This window comes from Gossypium hirsutum, chromosome A13, assembly GCF_007990345.1.
Source record: "Gossypium hirsutum isolate 1008001.06 chromosome A13, Gossypium_hirsutum_v2.1, whole genome shotgun sequence".
NCBI lineage: Eukaryota > Viridiplantae > Streptophyta > Magnoliopsida > Malvales > Malvaceae > Gossypium > Gossypium hirsutum.
The window spans coordinates 93,478,282-93,495,091 of NC_053436.1; the positions used below are offsets into that span (position 1 = coordinate 93,478,282).

Below are 16,810 nucleotides of genomic sequence, written 5' to 3' on the forward strand. Positions count from 1 at the left end.
ACTAGCACAAATACAATATGGATACAAGTAAATATAGATAACCAATTACATATAAAATCTAACTAATACAACGCATTACAAATGAATAAAAAAATAAAAAAATTTACATATAAAATATACATATGAAACTGAAATCTACACATCGTAATTATAAATAATAAAATTTAAACTCGAAAAGACATTGTAATTTTGAATTGAAAATAAGCTACGCAAAATTGAAACCTAATATCGAATATCAGCCCAAAACTTCTTTGCCACGGGATGTTCACAATAAAAAGGAATCTAAACGAAAAGAAAAGGTAAAAAATTGAATCGTCCAGTCCATCCCATCCATAAACAAGTTGTACTATTGGAGCAGTTCATAGTTGACTGAAGAGCCTACTTGATGAAGAAAGCAAATGAGGCCCATTTCCTATCACTTATTATTATTGTCTTGAATTCCCGTTTTGTCCCTTTGGAAGGTAAGATTCTATTTCTGTCCAAACAACAACGACCCAAACAGAATCTCGAACTTTTGGATGAATTTTTGAGCACGCAATTCGGAGTCACGTAGGCATCCCCATTGCCTCGCTCCTCTCCTCTCCTCTCCTCCCATATATGGTTTGAAAATTCCAACGGTTTCTAGCGGACTTTCCCGGGATTTTTTTTATCTAAATTTAACCTCTTGAAACTTAAAATTTTCCATTTTTTGGATACAAGGAAATTTTTCCTTTACTATGGTCTCTTTTTTTCTCATTGTATCACTCTCAGTCTCACGTCTCTCTCAAAGATCACGCCTTTCCTGGAAATCTTAACCCTTTTTTGTCTGTCCTTTGAGGCTTAAGCATTCCCCTTCACTTAGTACTCTCCGTCTCCAAGCTTGCTTGCCCCGTATATCCCTTCCCCAAGTAATTTGCCTTGGGACTCTTTAAGACTCTTTTTAAGTCTCGTTTTTCTTAAAAGAATAGAACTCACGAAAATAGAAACTTTCTACTGCTCAACCAAACAAAATCTTGTGCAGAACCCAAAACCCATGCTTAACTTCAGTAAAAATACCAAAATAAAAGTGAATCTTTTTGGTTCCGAGTTAGCGTTACTCATGAATTTAGATACTAGTTTTGATTTTCTCCTAAAACCCATTTTTCTTCATGGGTTTTCTGCAGCACTGCACATGGTTTTGTTGCTTTTCTTTTTGGTCTCATTGGTAGTGAACAGAGTTAAAGAAGCTGGTGAGGAAGGTTCAAAGGAGACGTTAAGGCAAAGGAAGGTTTCGTGGCATAAGCAAACTTTAGGCTGTTGTTTTGCTGTTTCAGCTTTTAATATTGTCTTGTGTTTGCTAAGTTATTTTTATCAGTATGGAAATGTTTGGTCTGAGGATAAGTTAGTAACTCTTTCTGACTATGTGCTGAAAATCCTTGTTTGGGGTGCGATGTGTGTTTATTTGCATTGTCAATTCTCCAATTACGGTGAACAGAAAAGGTTCCCGTTTTTGTTGAGAATTTGGTGGGGTTTTTATTTTTCATTTTCTTGTTATAGTCTTGTTGTAGACATTGTTGATCTAAAAAAACATGCGTCTTTCCCAAGCCAGTATTTAGTATCCGATGTTTTTTCTGTTATTACTGGTTTTTTCCTAAATATAGTGGCGTTTTTTCCTAGAAATGAGGGTGAAGATGCCCTCCTTGAGGAACCCCTCTTGAGTGGAGATTCTAGTGTCAGTAATGGTGTAGAGTTGAGTAAGAAAAGAGGGGGTGATACTGTAACTCCATATTCCAATGCTGGCATTTTCAGCATTCTTACATTTTCATGGATGGGACCTTCTATTGCTACAGGCAATAAGAAAACTTTAGACCTTGAGGATGTTCCTCAGCTGGATAGCAGGGACAGTGTCGTAGGGGCATTTCCGAAATTTAGAAACAGGCTTGAGGCAACTGATGGTGAGGGAACTGAAGTTACGACACTTAAGTTGGTAAAGGCATTGTTCTTCTCAGTTTGGAAAGATATTCTTTGGACAGGTTTGTTTGTTTTTATGTACACTGTGGCTTCATATGTTGGCCCCTATCTCATTGACACTTTTGTTCAGTACTTGAATGGGCAACGGGTGTTTAAAAATGAAGGGTATCTTTTGGTTACTGCTTTCTTTGTTGCAAAGCTTGTAGAGTGTACATCTCAGAGGTGGTGGTTCTTTAAGTTGCAGCAAGTTGGAATTAGGTTGAGAGCAGTGTTGATTGCAATGATTTGTAATAAAGGTTTAACTGTTTCATGCCAGTCGAAGCAGAGCCAGACCAGCGGAGAGATCATCAATTATATGACCGTTGATGCAGAGAGGGTGGGTGACTTTAGTTGGTACATGCATGATCTATGGATGGTAGCTTTGCAAGTTACATTTGTTGGATATGGGTCCCACTACGTGGGAAACCCATATTTTTCCACAGTGTTTTGTCTTCTTTGGTTTTGTCAAAAGCCAATTTTTTGGCCTTTTAAGGTGGGAGTGGGCAGCATTTTTATTAAGAGAAAAATTCTCAATTTCATCCAGAGAAAGAAAATGAGATTAAAGCTCGTTGGAGAAAAAGAGAGAAGAGAAAAATTAGTTTTTTCAAGTTTAGTGCAGCAGTGATCAACTCTTCGATCGAAGGTTCATCCGTGGTTCGATTGAGCTGATTTTTGGACAGCAGCTAGACGATAAGGTGTTCTTGACTTTGTACGGTCGGATTTTTCATCCGAGTCTTGTAGCATCGAAAATACCCGTTTTTCAGCAGCTGCATTTTCGGTGATATTCTCTCATTTTTCTCTCTTTTGCTAAAGATTACATATTGTTAGCCTTGTTGGAGTTGAATGCTTGTTGTAGGCTTGATATTGTGATCTTGTAGTTGAACATTTGATGATAGTGGAGCTGTTGATCGGACTCTAAAGTCCCGTGGTTTTTACCCTTTATTTAGAGGGGTTTTCCACGTAAAAATACCGGTGTCTCTAATTATTTTTGTTGTGGTTGCATTAGTTGATTTGTGGTTGATTAAGTAACATATCTTGTGCTATTGTGCTTGCCATAATTTTTGACAGGAGTTATAGGGAGAGAAAGAACACCGGTTGTGCTTTCGCTCTTCCCAACAAACTGGTATCAGAGCTTGGTTATTGTGTCAGATAATTATGGAAATTAATACGAGCAAGATGATTATATTGAATGACACAAATTATCAACTTTGGCGGAATAAAATGAAGGATTTGTTGTTTGTGAAGGCTTTGCATCTTCCGGTCTTTACTACTCAAAAACCCGATTCGAAAAGTGATGAAGAATGAGAATTTGAGCATCAACAAGTGTGTGGCTTTATTCGGCAATTTGTTGAAGAAAATGTTTACAACCACATTGATCAGGAGACACATACTCGAACACTGTGGGAGAAGCTTGAAAGCTTGTATGTTTCGAGGTCGGGCAATAACAAGTTGTTTTTGCTGAAGAAAATGATAGTGCTGAAATATAAAGAAGGAATGTCTATAGCTGACCATGTTAGTTAATTTCAGAGTGTGATGAATTAGTTGCTTGGTATGGGTGTCAAATTTGATGACGAGATTTTAGGACTTTGGTTGCTTGCTACTCTACCAGACTCTTGGGAGACCTTTCGGGTCTCACTCATTAATTCTGCCCCACAGGGTATTATTACTTTGGATTTGGCTAAGAGTGGTGTGTTGAATGAAGAGGTTAAAAGAAGATCTCAGGGTTCTACATCACAATCCGAGGTGTTGGTTATCGAGAACAGAGGGAGAAATAGAGACAAAGATGGAAAGGGTAGAGATAAAAGCTGAAGCAAGTCAAGATCGAGATACAAGAATCTTGAGTGTCATTATTGTGGTAAGAAAGGTCATATCAAGAAATATTGCTTCAAGTGGAAGAAAGAGAACAAAGGTGGTGGTGATAAACACGACCGGAATGACGATGAAAAATCCAAGCGTGTTGCTACTGTTGCTCGTGAAGACCTATTAGTTATTTGTGATGAGAATTTGGTCAACCTAGCATGCGACGAGACTAGTTGGGTGATTGATACTGGTGCATCACTTCATGTCACGTCGAGGAAGGAATTCTTCACATCTTATACTCCTGCTGATTTTGGGGTATTGAAGATGGGTAATGACGGTTTGGTTTCGATTATTGGTATGGGAGATGTTAGCTTGGTGAGTAACAATGGAATAAAGTTAACTCTCAAGAATGTCATACATGCACCGGATATCCGTTTGAATTTGATTTTTGCAGGAAAGCTTGATGATGAGGGATTCTGTAACACCTTCAATGAAGGGCAGTGGAAGTTGGCTAAAGGCTCCTTGGTTGTGGCTCGAGGAAAGAAGAGCTCAAATTTGTACTTGATGCAAGCTTTGACTTCTCGAGAGACGGTGAATGTGACAGTGAATGACAACTCAACTGAGTTGTGGCATAAACGACTCAGTCACATAAGTGAGAAGGGGCTTAACTGTTTAGCGAAGAAGAATCAACTTTCGGGTTTAAAGAATGCTACACTGAAGAATTGTGCTCATTGTCTAGCAGGAAAGCAGAGAAGAGTTTCATTTAGAAGCCGTCCTCCTCATAGAAAATCAGAGTTGCTAGAGTTGATCCATTCAGATGTTTGTGGTCCGATAAAAGTAAGATCACATGGTGGTGCACTTTATTTTGTAACTTTCATTGATGATTGTTCAAGAAAGCTATGGGTTTACACTTTAAAGTCTAAAAATCAAGTCTTTGAGGTGTTTAAGCAGTTTCAAGCATCAGTTGAAAGGGAAACAGGGAAGAAGTTGAAGTGCATTCGTACTGATAATGATGTTGTGAATGATCAACAACAAGCACCTATAGCTCCACCAGCAGTTCCACTTCGAAGGTCTTCCAGAGATCGAAGATCTTCTGTCAGGTATTCTCCTGATGAATATGTTCTTTTGACTGACGGGGGAGAACCTGAATGTTATGAAGAGGCTATGGAGAGTGAATGCAAAGATCAGTGGGTTGAAGCGATGAAAGACGAACTTCAATCCTTGCATGAGAACCATACCTTTGAATTGGTGAAATTGCCTAAGGGCAAAAGAGCTTTGAAGAATCGATGGGTTTATAGGTTGAAGCAAGAAGAGAAGTCTTCATCTCCACGATACAAAGCTAGATTGGTCGTCAAGGGTTATACTCAGAAAAAGGGGGTTGATTTTGAAGAAATATTTTCTACGGTTGTGAAGATGTCTTCTATAAGAACTATACTGAGTTTGGCAGCTTGTTATGACTTAGAGGTTGAACAAATGATGTGAAAACCGCTTTTCTTCATGGTGACTTGGAAGAAAAGCTTTACATGGAGCAGCCAGAGGGTTTTGTTACACAAGGGAAAGAGGACTATGTGTGCAGATTGAATAAGAGCTTGTATGGTTTGAAGCAAGCTCCAAGGCAATGGTATAAGAAGTTTTAGTCTGTTATGGGGGAGCAAGGCTACAAGAAGACTACTTCTGATCATTGTGTGTTTGTTAAGAGATTCTCTGGTGATGATTTTATTATTTTTTTACTTTATGTTGATGATATGCTTATTGTTGGTCAGAATGCTTCTAGAATTGAGAAGTTGAAACAAGAGTTGAGTAAATCCTTTGCAATGAAGGATTTGGGGCCAGCAAAGCAAATTCTTGGCATAAGATTGACACGTGATAGAAAGGCCAAGAAATTATGGTTATCACAAGAGAGGTATATTGAGAAAGTACTTCAAAGGTTTAGTATGGACAAAGCTAAAGCGGTGAATACTCCCTTTGCTATGCACTTTAGATTGAGTGTTAAGCATGGTCCTTCCACAGAAAAGGAGAAGGAAGAGATGCAGAAAATTCCTTACTCTTCAGCCATGGGTAGTTTGATGTACGCAATGGTTTGCACGAGACCAGACTTGCTTATGCTATTGGTACAGTTAGTTTGTTTCTTTCTAATCCAGGCAGAGAGCATTGGAATGCAGTGAAATAGATTATGAGATATCTTCGTGGCACTTCCAACATGAAACTTTGTTTCGGCAATGAGAAACATGTTCTTGTTTGGTATACAGATTCAGACATGGTCGGAGACATTGACTCGAGGAGATCTACTTCAGGTTACTTAATCACTTATGCAGGGGGAGCTGTGGCATGGCAATCAAGACTGCAAAAGTCTGTTGCATTGTCCACCATGGAAATTAGAGTTTATTGCAGCAACCGAAGCGTGTAAGGAGATGTTTTGGATGAAGAAGTTTGTGCATGAGCTTGGTTTTACTCATGAGAAGTATATCCTGTATTGTGATAGCCAGAGTGCTATTCATCTTGGTAAGAACTCAACTTTTCATGCTAGATCTAAGCATATTGATGTGAGGTACCATTGGATACGAGATGTTCTTGAAGCTAAGCTATTAGAGCTTGAGAAGATACACACTAATGATAATGGTGCTGATATGTTGACGAAGACCTTACCAAGAGGAAAGTTTGAAGCATGTTGTTTGACCTCCAGCATGGAGGCATTCCCCACATAGTTGGAGGGGGAGATTTGTTGGGTATGGGTCCCACTATGTGGGAAACCCATATTTTTTGCCACAATATTTTGCCTTCTTTGGTTTTGTCAAAAGCCAATTTTTTGGCCTTTTAAGGTGGGAGTGGGCAGCATTTTTATTGAGAGAAAAACTCTCAATTTCATCCAGAGAAAGAGAATGAGATTGAAGCTCGTTGGAGAAAAAGAGAGAAGAGAAAAATCAGTTTTTTCAAGTTTGGTGCAGCAGTGATCAACTCTACAATCGAAGGTTCATCCGTGGTTCGATTGAGCTGATTTTTGGACAGCAGCTAGACGATAAGGTGTTCTTGACTTTGTACGGTCGGATTTTTCATCCGAGTCTTGTAGCGTCGAAAATACCCGTTTTTCAGCAGCTGTATTTTTGGTGATATTCTCTCATTTTTCTCTCTTTTGCTAAAGATTACATATTGTTAGCCTTGTTGGAGTTGAATGCTTGTTGTAGGCTTGATATTGTGATCTTGTAGTTGAACATTTGATGATAGTGGAGCTGTTGATCGGACTCTAAAGTCCCGTGGTTTTTACCCTTGATTTAGAGGGGTTTTCCACGTAAAAATACCGGTGTCTCTAATTATTTTTGTTGTGGTTGCATTAGTTGATTTGTGGTTGATTAAGTAATATATCTTGTGCTATTGTGCTTGCCATAATTTTTGACGGGAGTTATAGGGATAGAAAGAACACCGGTTGTGCTTTCGCTTTGTTTCAGTTGTTCGGTTTCTTCCCAACAACATTAGCCTTGTTGATCTTGTATAAAAATCTCAGGCTAGCAGCCATCGCAGCTTTTGTCACAACAATACTTGTTATGTTGGCAAACATTCCTTTGGGGAAAATGCTAGAGAAATTTCAGGACAAGTTGATGAAATCGAAAGATGAACGGATGAAGGCCACATTTGAAATTTTGAGAAACATGAGAATTTTCAAACTTCAGGGTTGGGAAATGAAGTTTTTGTCAAAGATTATCGGGCTAAGGAGCGTTGAGGAAGGATGGTTAAAAAGATTTGTTTATACTAATGCTATGACCAGCTTTCTTTTCTGGATTGCACCTTCGTTTGTATCTGTAGCCACTTTTGGTGCTTGTATACTTTTAGGCATCCCACTGGAGTCAGAGAAGATACTATCTGCACTTGCAACATTCCGGATCCTTCAAGAGCCTATTTACAATCTTCCTGACACGATTTCAATGATAGTTCAGACAAAGGTGTCTCTTGATAGAATTGCAACCTTCCTTAGGCTTGATGACTTGCAGCCTGATGCTATGGAGAAGCTCCCAAGAGGTAGTTCCAATATAGCAATTGAAATTGTTGATGGGAATTTCTCATGGGACTTGGCTTCTTCCTCTCCAACACTAAAAGACATAAATTTGAAAGTTTTCCATGGTATGAGGGTTGCTGTTTGTGGTACAGTTGGCTCTGGCAAGTCAAGTTTACTTTCCAGTATTTTGGAAGAAATACCCAAAATATCTAGAACTCTTTAAGTTCTATGGTACAAAAGCCTATGTTGCTCAGTCACCTTGGATACAAAGTGGCAAGATCGAAGAGAACATATTATTTGGTAAGGCGATGGACAGGGAAAGGTACGACCAAGTGCTTGAAGGTTGTAGCCTTAAGAAGGATCTTGAAATCCTCTAATTCGGTGATCAGACAGTTATCGGTGAGAGGGGAATTAATTTGAGCGGTGGACAAAAGCAAAGAATACAGATTGCACGTGCTCTATACCAAGATGCTGATATATATCTTTTTGATGATCCTTTTAGTACCGTCGATGCTCATACGGGCTCTTATTTATTTAAGGTAAAATCTTGTCTTTGTCTGATACTATAGCATGTATATTAAAGTTCTCATACTTTTATTTTATGCAGAAAGCTATACTGTTGTATTTGAGGTAATCAATTCAAATGCTAATATTTGCATCTTTCTTTAGTTTAAAGTAAAAAGTCAATTGATCTTTCTTCTTTTGTTGGTACGTTGCCTGATTCTATATGTTTATCTTTGAATGGCAGGAAGTTTTACTTGGCATTTTGAGTTCGAAAACACTGATATATGTAACTCATCAAGTTGAATTTTTACCAGCTGCTGATCTAATCCTGGTAAGCTATTTATAGTTTCGGTGTTTTTTTTATCCTATCCCTCAGGTTCATGAAATAATATAAATTACTGGGTTCAACTTCTACTTTTTTTTATTAGGTGATGAAAAATGGGAGGATTACACAAGCTGGAAAGTATAATGACATTCTGAATTCAAGTGCTGATTTTATGGAACTTGTGGGTGCACATAAGAAAGCATTGTCAGCCCTCGATACTGTTGAGGTAGGATCTGTTTCTGAAAAACGTGTCAGCGAAGGAGATGGTGCTTCAGGAAGTGCCAGTGGGGAAATGCTGAAAGAAGGTAACGAGAACAGTAAAGTAGATGATGATGGGCCAAAAGGACAGCTTGTCCAAGAAGAAGAGTGAGAGAAATGAAGAGTTGGGTTTTCAGTCTACTGGAAGTATATCACAACAGCTTATGGAGGAGCTCTTATACCTTTTATATTGCTGGCACAGATTCTCTTTCAGGTTTTTCAAATTGGAAGCAATTATTGGATGGCTTGGGCATCTCCTGTGTCTGCCGATGTCAAACCTCCTGTTACCAACCTTACGCTAATTATTGTCTATTTAGCTTTGGCCTTTGCAAGTGCTTTTTCTGTCTTTGCCAGATCCATGCTTCTTAATACAGCTGGATATAAAACAGCAACTCTTCTTTTCAAAAAGATGCATTTATGCATTTTTCGTGCCCCCATGTTCTTCTTTGATTCCACACCTAGTGGAAGAATCCTAAACAGAGTAAGTATCTGGTATTCATGTCCCTTTTCCGGCATGCCTCCCTTGATTCTAAAATTTTCTTTTCCCGACTCTTATAGGCCTCTACAGATCAAAGTGTAGTAGATTTGACCATGCCATTACTAGTCGGGGCATTCGCCTTTTCAGTTATCCAACTCCTTGGAATCATTGTCGTCATATCTCAGGTTGCTTGGCAGATCTTTATCATTTTTATACCCGTGATCGGTACCTGCATTTGGTATCAGGTAAATCTTGTTCTATTATGTTGTAAGCCAACTTGTGGATATTAAATACATGACCTCATTAACTTGCAACCATGTGCCAATATATTATAGTTCCCAAAGCTTGGTTTGAGAAAATATTCAACCTTGCATAATGCTTGGAGATACGAATTCTTATAAACATGTAGCCTTGCAGCAATATTACATATCTTCTGCTCGAGAGCTTGGACGGTTGGTTGGAGTATGCAAAGCTCCAGTAATACAGAGCTTTTCCGAAACAATTTTAGGGGCAACAACTATCAGGAGCTTTGATCAAGAATCAAGATTCCAGCAGAAGAACATGGAACTAATGGATGCTTATTCTCGTCCAAAATTTTATGTTGCTGGTGCAAGGGAATGGCTGTGCTTCCGCCTCGACATGTTGTCTTCTATAACTTTTGCCTTTTCTTTGTTCTTTTTGATCTCTATACCTAAGGGAATTATTGATCCAGGTAAGTGATTGCAGATTGGCATCTTAATTTTAGTTTTCTGTAAAGGAGAATGACTGAATGTATTTTTTCGCATTTAGCCATTGCGGGTTTAGCTGTGACATAGGGGCTCAATCTAAATATGTTGCAAGCTTGGGTAGTATGGAATATTTGCAGTATGGAGAATCGAATTATATCTGTTGAGAGAATTCTTCAATACAGTGGCATCCCTAGAGAGCCTGCCCTTGTAATTGTTGGAGTTTGAGAGTACTTTAACCTGGTAAAGTAAGAGTTGCAAACAGAGCACCGGCAGCAACATATTATACCCGGATAAAATATGAAGGAAAAATGCTTGGAGTTCAAACTTTTAGCTACTGTCAACAATGAAGAACAGAACTTAGAAGTTTTTAGAAGGCAAAGAAAGATGGAGCATATGGAAGAAAATCTGATGATTTCATTCATTTGAAACATTGGCTTAAAGCCATTACATATACCAGTTATTTGGCTGGTCAAAAGATTAACAAATCCTTTACCTAAACACTACCTAACTCCACTAGTTACATAGGGACTAGGTGATTTTGCTTGCAAACATAAACAAAGCTGGTGATCAGCTCTATCACCATTAAATTACATCAAACATAAACTAAACTACGTTCAAAATGAACTAGATTACAAAAGCATAGTTAAACGGTAACAAAATGTAACTGAGACGGAAAAGAAGCATCAACCCCTTCAGTTGCATGTATTTTACCCGGGTAACTTGTGTGTATGAATTCTTGCACATACTTTACCTAGATAACATAAGTGCATTAATTTTCACGTGCTTGAATCTGCATGGGCTGCATGGGAACTAACTTCAACACTCCTCCTTAGTTTCCATGCTTGTAACACCTAGCTACTTTCTCAGTTTTATAAACCTTGACACACCAAGGGCCTTTGTGAAGATATTAGCAACTTGTTCCTCTGAATTGCAATGAATCAGCTCCACCTCTCGAGCTTGTTCCATCTCCCTTATCACATGTAACTTGATGCTGAAGTGCTTCGTTCTGCCATGGAAGACAGGAGTCTTTGCAATTGCAACAGCAGACTTGTTGTCACAAAAGATCTCTGTTGCCTCCCTTTGATGTAGGTTAAGATCTAGAATTTTTCTCAGCCATATGGCTTGATTTACAGCATTTGCAACTGCAACATATTCAGCTTCTGCTGTTGATTGAGCCACAATCGATTGTTTCTTTGAGCTCCAACAAAACATGGTTGAGCCAAGGGTAAAAGCATATCCAAAGGTGCTTTTCATATCATCACTTGAACCAGCCCAGTCACTATCGGTATAGCCTTTCAACTTCAAGGTTTCAGCTTTGTTGAATAACACACCATAGTCAAGAGTGCCTTTGATGTACCTTAGCACTCTCTTTGCTGCTTGAAAGTGCTGGACATTACAGCAATGCATAAACCTTGATAACATACTTACAGCAAACAAGATATCTGGCCTAGTTGCTGTCAAATATAACAAGCAGCCAACTAGGCTCCTATAAGTAGACTCATTGACTGGTTTATGATCTCCTTGGCTTGACAGCTTCATTCCAACAGCAATAGGAGTGCTTGTTGGCTTACAATTCTCCATCGAGAACTTGGACAAAACCTTCAAGGCAAACGTTCTCTGTCCCAAGAAGATTTTTCCTTCTATTTGGCGCACCTCCATTCCCAAAAAGTATGTCATTAGCCCCAAGTCAGACATTTCAAACATGTTCATCATTTTGGCTTTGAATTCAGCCAACATATTTTGATCTCCTCCAGTCACCAAAAGGTCATCGACATAGAGGGATACAATAAGTTGTATTTCAGCTTCATTCTTCTTGACATATAGTGTTGGCTCACTAGAACTCCTTTCAAACCCCAAGCTGACCAGGTAACTGTCGATCCTGCTATACCAGGCCCTTGGTGCCTGTTTTAGGCCATACAGAGCCTTCTTCAATTTGTATACCATGTCTTCTTTGCCTGACACAACAAAGCCTTGAGGCTGATCAATGTAGATCTCTTCTTCAAGGAAGCCATTGAGAAATGCAGACTTCACATCGAGCTGGTGGATTTTCCACTGCTTCTGAGCTGCTAAGGCAATCAGCAATCTGATGGTGTCTAGCCTGGCCATTGGTGCAAATGTTTCCAGGTAGTCCAGACCATATTTCTGGCTGAATCCTTTGACTACAAGCCTGGCCTTCAGTTTGTTCAAGCTCACATCAGCATTTTGCTTGGCTCGATAGACCCACATTACTCCAATAACCTTCCTCTTGGCTGGTCTAGGAACCAATTCCCATGTCTGGTTCTTCTCAATCATGGCAATTTCATCAACCATTGCCTGTTTCCAGCCTTCATCAGCTTCAGCTTCTTCAAAACTGCATGGCTCCACTATGGCAACTTGAGCCCTTTCATAAATTTCAGCCAAAGGTCTAGTGCCTCTGACTGGCATGTCATCAATGTCCATATCAGGACTATTTTTTTCAGGCACTGTTCGATCAACCACAAGTTCTTCAGAGACAGCTTCAGGTTCATTCTTGTCCCAATTCCAACAAGCCTTCTCATCAAACACTGCATCTCTGCTCACTTGGATTTTGTTGGTTAAAGGATCCAGGATCCTATAACCCTTTTTTACCATACTATACCCGGTTAAAATACCAGGAACAGCCCTTTTGGACAACTTGTCCCTCTTAACAGCTGGTACTTGGCTGTAACATAGGCAACCAAAGACTTTCATATGAGCCAATGATGGCTTGAACCCGAACCAGGCTTCAAAAGGTGTCTTGTGAGCAAGTGCTTTGGTTGGAAGCCTATTCTGAATGTAGACAGCAGTGTTGACAGCTTCAGCCCACATGGTTTTGGGCAAATTCTTCTCAAACAATAAACATCTGGCCATATCCATCAAGCTCCTATTTTTCCTTTCACTAACCCCATTTTGTTGGGGTGTGTAGACATTGGTTAGCTAGTGTTTGATGCCAGCGTCTTTGCACAAAGCTTGGAACTGAGCTGAAGTGTATTCAGTTTCATTATCTGACCTAATGGTCTTTATCTTGCAGCTTGTTTCTGTTTCCACTGCAGCTTTGAACTTTATAAACACTTGAGCAACCTCAGACTTATGCTTCAAAAAATAAACCCAGCAGTATCTGGTAAAATCATCAATGAAGAGAATAAAGTACCTGTTGCCACTAAGTGACTCAGTTCTCATGGGGCCACAAACATCAGTGTGCACTAGTTCCAGCTTGCTTGATGCTCTCCAGGTGGTGTTTGCAGGAAATGGAAGCCTAGCTTGCTTTCCCATCTGACAGACTTCACAAACATCTTTATTTTGAACTGTCTTGGTGAAGTTTTCAACCATTTCCTTACTGACCATCCGAGCCATAGACTTATAGTTGGCATGCCCAAGCCTTTGGTGCCAAAGCTTGGAGTCTTCAGAAGAAACAGCATAGGCATTATCAAAGCCTTTATTCTAGTCCACAACAAAGCTCTTTTCTGTTATGGCTACTGACATGAGCATGGATCCACTTGGATCACTAATTTGACATTCATTTCCTTTGAACACCACTGTATAGCCTTTTTCAACTAACTGAGCTATACTTAACAGGTTTCTGTCAATTTCAGGAACTAACAAAACATTTGAAATGATTTTGTTACCTGTTGGAGTGCGAATAACCACATCTCCCTTTCCTTCTGCCTTGATAAAGTGGTCATTGCCAACTTTAACTTGTGTTTTACAGCTTCTGTCTAAAGACTTGAAGATAGCTGCATCTGGTGACATATGGTTGGTGCAGCCACTATCAAGGAGCCAACCATTTGAGTCTTTCTTCTGAGCAGCTGAGCAGGAGACTGCAAAGACCTGCTCCTCATTATCACTGCCTTCTTCAGCTACCCGAGCTTCAGCCTTATGTTGTTGGTTTTGACCAGGTCTGCCTTTTTCTTTGCAGACCCTTTCAACATGGCCTTTCTTTTTGCAGTGTTGACACACAGCATCTGGTCTGAACCAGCATCTGGCCTCTGGATGACCAGGTCTTTTGCAAAATCTGCAAAGTCGATCTCCTCCTCTTGCAGCATCAGGCTTAGGCCTATTTTTCCAGTTCTTCTTGCCCTTATAGGCAGTGGTACTTGAAGTTGCTTTAGCTTTGGCTTGAAAAGCTCCCTCCTAGTGCTCCTCTATTCTACTGGCTCTCCTTTTTTCCTAAGCATAAAGAGCATTAATGAGCTCTGTTAGAGAGATGGTTGCCAGGTCTCTCGAATCCTCCAAGGATGAGATCTTTGCCTCATATCTTTCAGGCAATGTTGAGAGCACCTTCTCCACAATTCATGTCTCACTGAACTGTTCTCCTAACAATCTTATACTGTTGACCACAGCCATTATCCTGTCTGAGTACTGCTTCACCGTCTCTTCTTCCTTCATCTTGAGATTTTCAAAATCTCTTCTCAAGTTTAAGTGCCTTGGAACTCCTCCTTGAGCTTGTCCCAGGCCTGCTTGGGAGTCTCACAAGCCATGATTCTGGTGAAAATAACATCAGAAACACAGTTCTGAATGCATGACATGGCCTTGTGCCTTTTGGTCCTCTCATCTGCATGTTGTCTGATTTGAGCCACTGTTGGATTGGCTCGAAGTGGAGCTGGCTCGACATCAGTGTTGACAACTTCCCACAGATCAAAGGCCTGTAGGTAAGTCCTCATCTTGACAACCCATATGTGGAACCCCTCACCATTAAAAACTGGTGGTGCTGCAGGAGAAAAACCTGATGAAGCCATTTAATTTTCAGCAACAGGTCCTCTAAGATGAAAGCTCTTGATACCAATTGTTGGAGTTTGAGAGTACTTTAACCGGGTAAAGTAAAAGTTGCAAACAGAGCACCGGCAGCAACGTATTATACCCGGATAAAATATGAAGGAAAAATGCTTGGAGTTCAAGCTTTTAGCTACTGTCAACAATGAAGAACAGAACTTAGAAGTTTTTAGAAGGCAAAGAAAGATGGAGCATATGGAAGAAAATCTGATGATTTCATTCATTTGAAACATTGGCTTAAAGCCATTACATATACCAGTTATTTGGCTGGTCAAAAGATTAACAAATCCTTTACCTAAACACTACCTAACTCCACTAGTTACATAGGGACTAGGTGATTTTGCTTGCAAACATAAACAAAGCTGGCGATCAGCTCTATCACCATCAAATTACATCAAACATAAACTAAACTAAGTTCAAAATGAACTAGATTACAAAAGCATAGTTAAACGGTAACAAAATGTAACTGAGACGGAAAAGAAGCATCAACCCCTTCAGTTGCATGTATTTTACCCGGGTAACTTGTGTGTATGAATTCTTGCACATACTTTACCCGGATAACATAAGTGCATTAATTTTCACGTGCTTGAATCTGCATGGGCTGCATGGGAACTAACTTTAACAGTAATAGAAACTAATAGGCCGGACCGATCTTGGCCATTTTGTGGAGAAGTTCATATTCATGATCTGCAGGTAATGCAGTTGAATGAGGTTTATGACTCTAATTTGATGTATTATTTTTGAAGTAACTGATGATGATCTATGTAGGTGAGGTACGCCTCGCACATGCCACTTGTCTTACGAGGTCTGACATGCACATTTCCTGGAGGTTTGAAAACCGGCATTGTAGGGCGAACAGGCAGTGGCAAAACAACTCTCATACAAACACTGTTCTGAATTGTTGAACCTGCAGCAGGCCAGATTATAATTGATGGTGTCAGTATCTCATCAATTGGACTGCAAGATTTGCGGTTAAGACTCAGCATCATTCCTCAGGATCCTACCATGTTTGAAGGGACTGTACGAAGCAATTTGGACCCTCTCAAAGAGTACACAGATGAACAGATTTGGGAGGTGGGTTCATATCATTTTTATTCGTACCATTTCCTTTCTAATGAATGCAATCTTTTATGATTAGTATTTGAATCCTGACATGTATCAATGGTGCCTTAAGGTGTTGGATAAGTGCCAACTAGAGTCTTCAGGTCCGATATCCTATAACATAACATACAAATTGGTTGTTTTTGCTTTTGAATGTCATACAAATTGTTTAAGATCTACTTGATTTGAGTTTTTGAATGACAGTATTATGATTTGATAACATTGCTTCAACAGTTAGCGAGAATGGAGAGAATTGGAGTATGGGGCAAAGGCAGCTGGTTTGCCTCGGGCGTGTACTGCTCAAGAAAAGTAAGATCTTAGTACTTGATGAAGCAACGGCATCGGTTGATACAGCTACTGATAATCTGATCCAGACAACCTTAAGGGAGCACTTCTGTGACTGTACGGTCATAACAATTGCCCACCGAATAACTTCGGTTGTTGATAGTGATATGGTTCTACTTCTAAGTCAGGGTTAGTATTGCAGTAAATTATGATTTGCTTGCAACACTCTTTGAAGTTGCACTCCATTTAAAACTTGTAGAATTGTTGCAGGAGTTATTGAAGAATACGATTCCCTGGCTAGATTGCTAGAGAACAAGTCATCATCTTTTGCACAGCTTGTAGCGGAGTACAGTATAAGATCAAAATGAAGTTGACTGGTCTAGATGGTGGAAAAAATCAGGTGTTAATTTTACATCTTCATGTAGAAGAGTCCAAGTGCTCATTAGGGCGAAAGCAACGCAGGATGTTTTGTACAAAACAATCCTTTCTTTTTTGCTTCCATAAACAGTTGTAGAAAATAATAAAGCATTGAGTCTTGTACGTTGTCAAAGACAGAGTTTCATGGAACGAAGTTAAAAGTGTTAGGAATCTAATAATGTTGTATAATC

General features: G+C 39.5%; 1 pseudogene; it reads left to right on the top strand.

Annotated features, from left to right (window-relative positions):
- Window positions 1-1,135: 1,135 nt before the first annotated feature.
- LOC107898599 (ABC transporter C family member 3-like) lies at window positions 1,136-16,570 on the top strand (annotated as a pseudogene).
- Window positions 16,571-16,810: the final 240 nt, after the last annotated feature.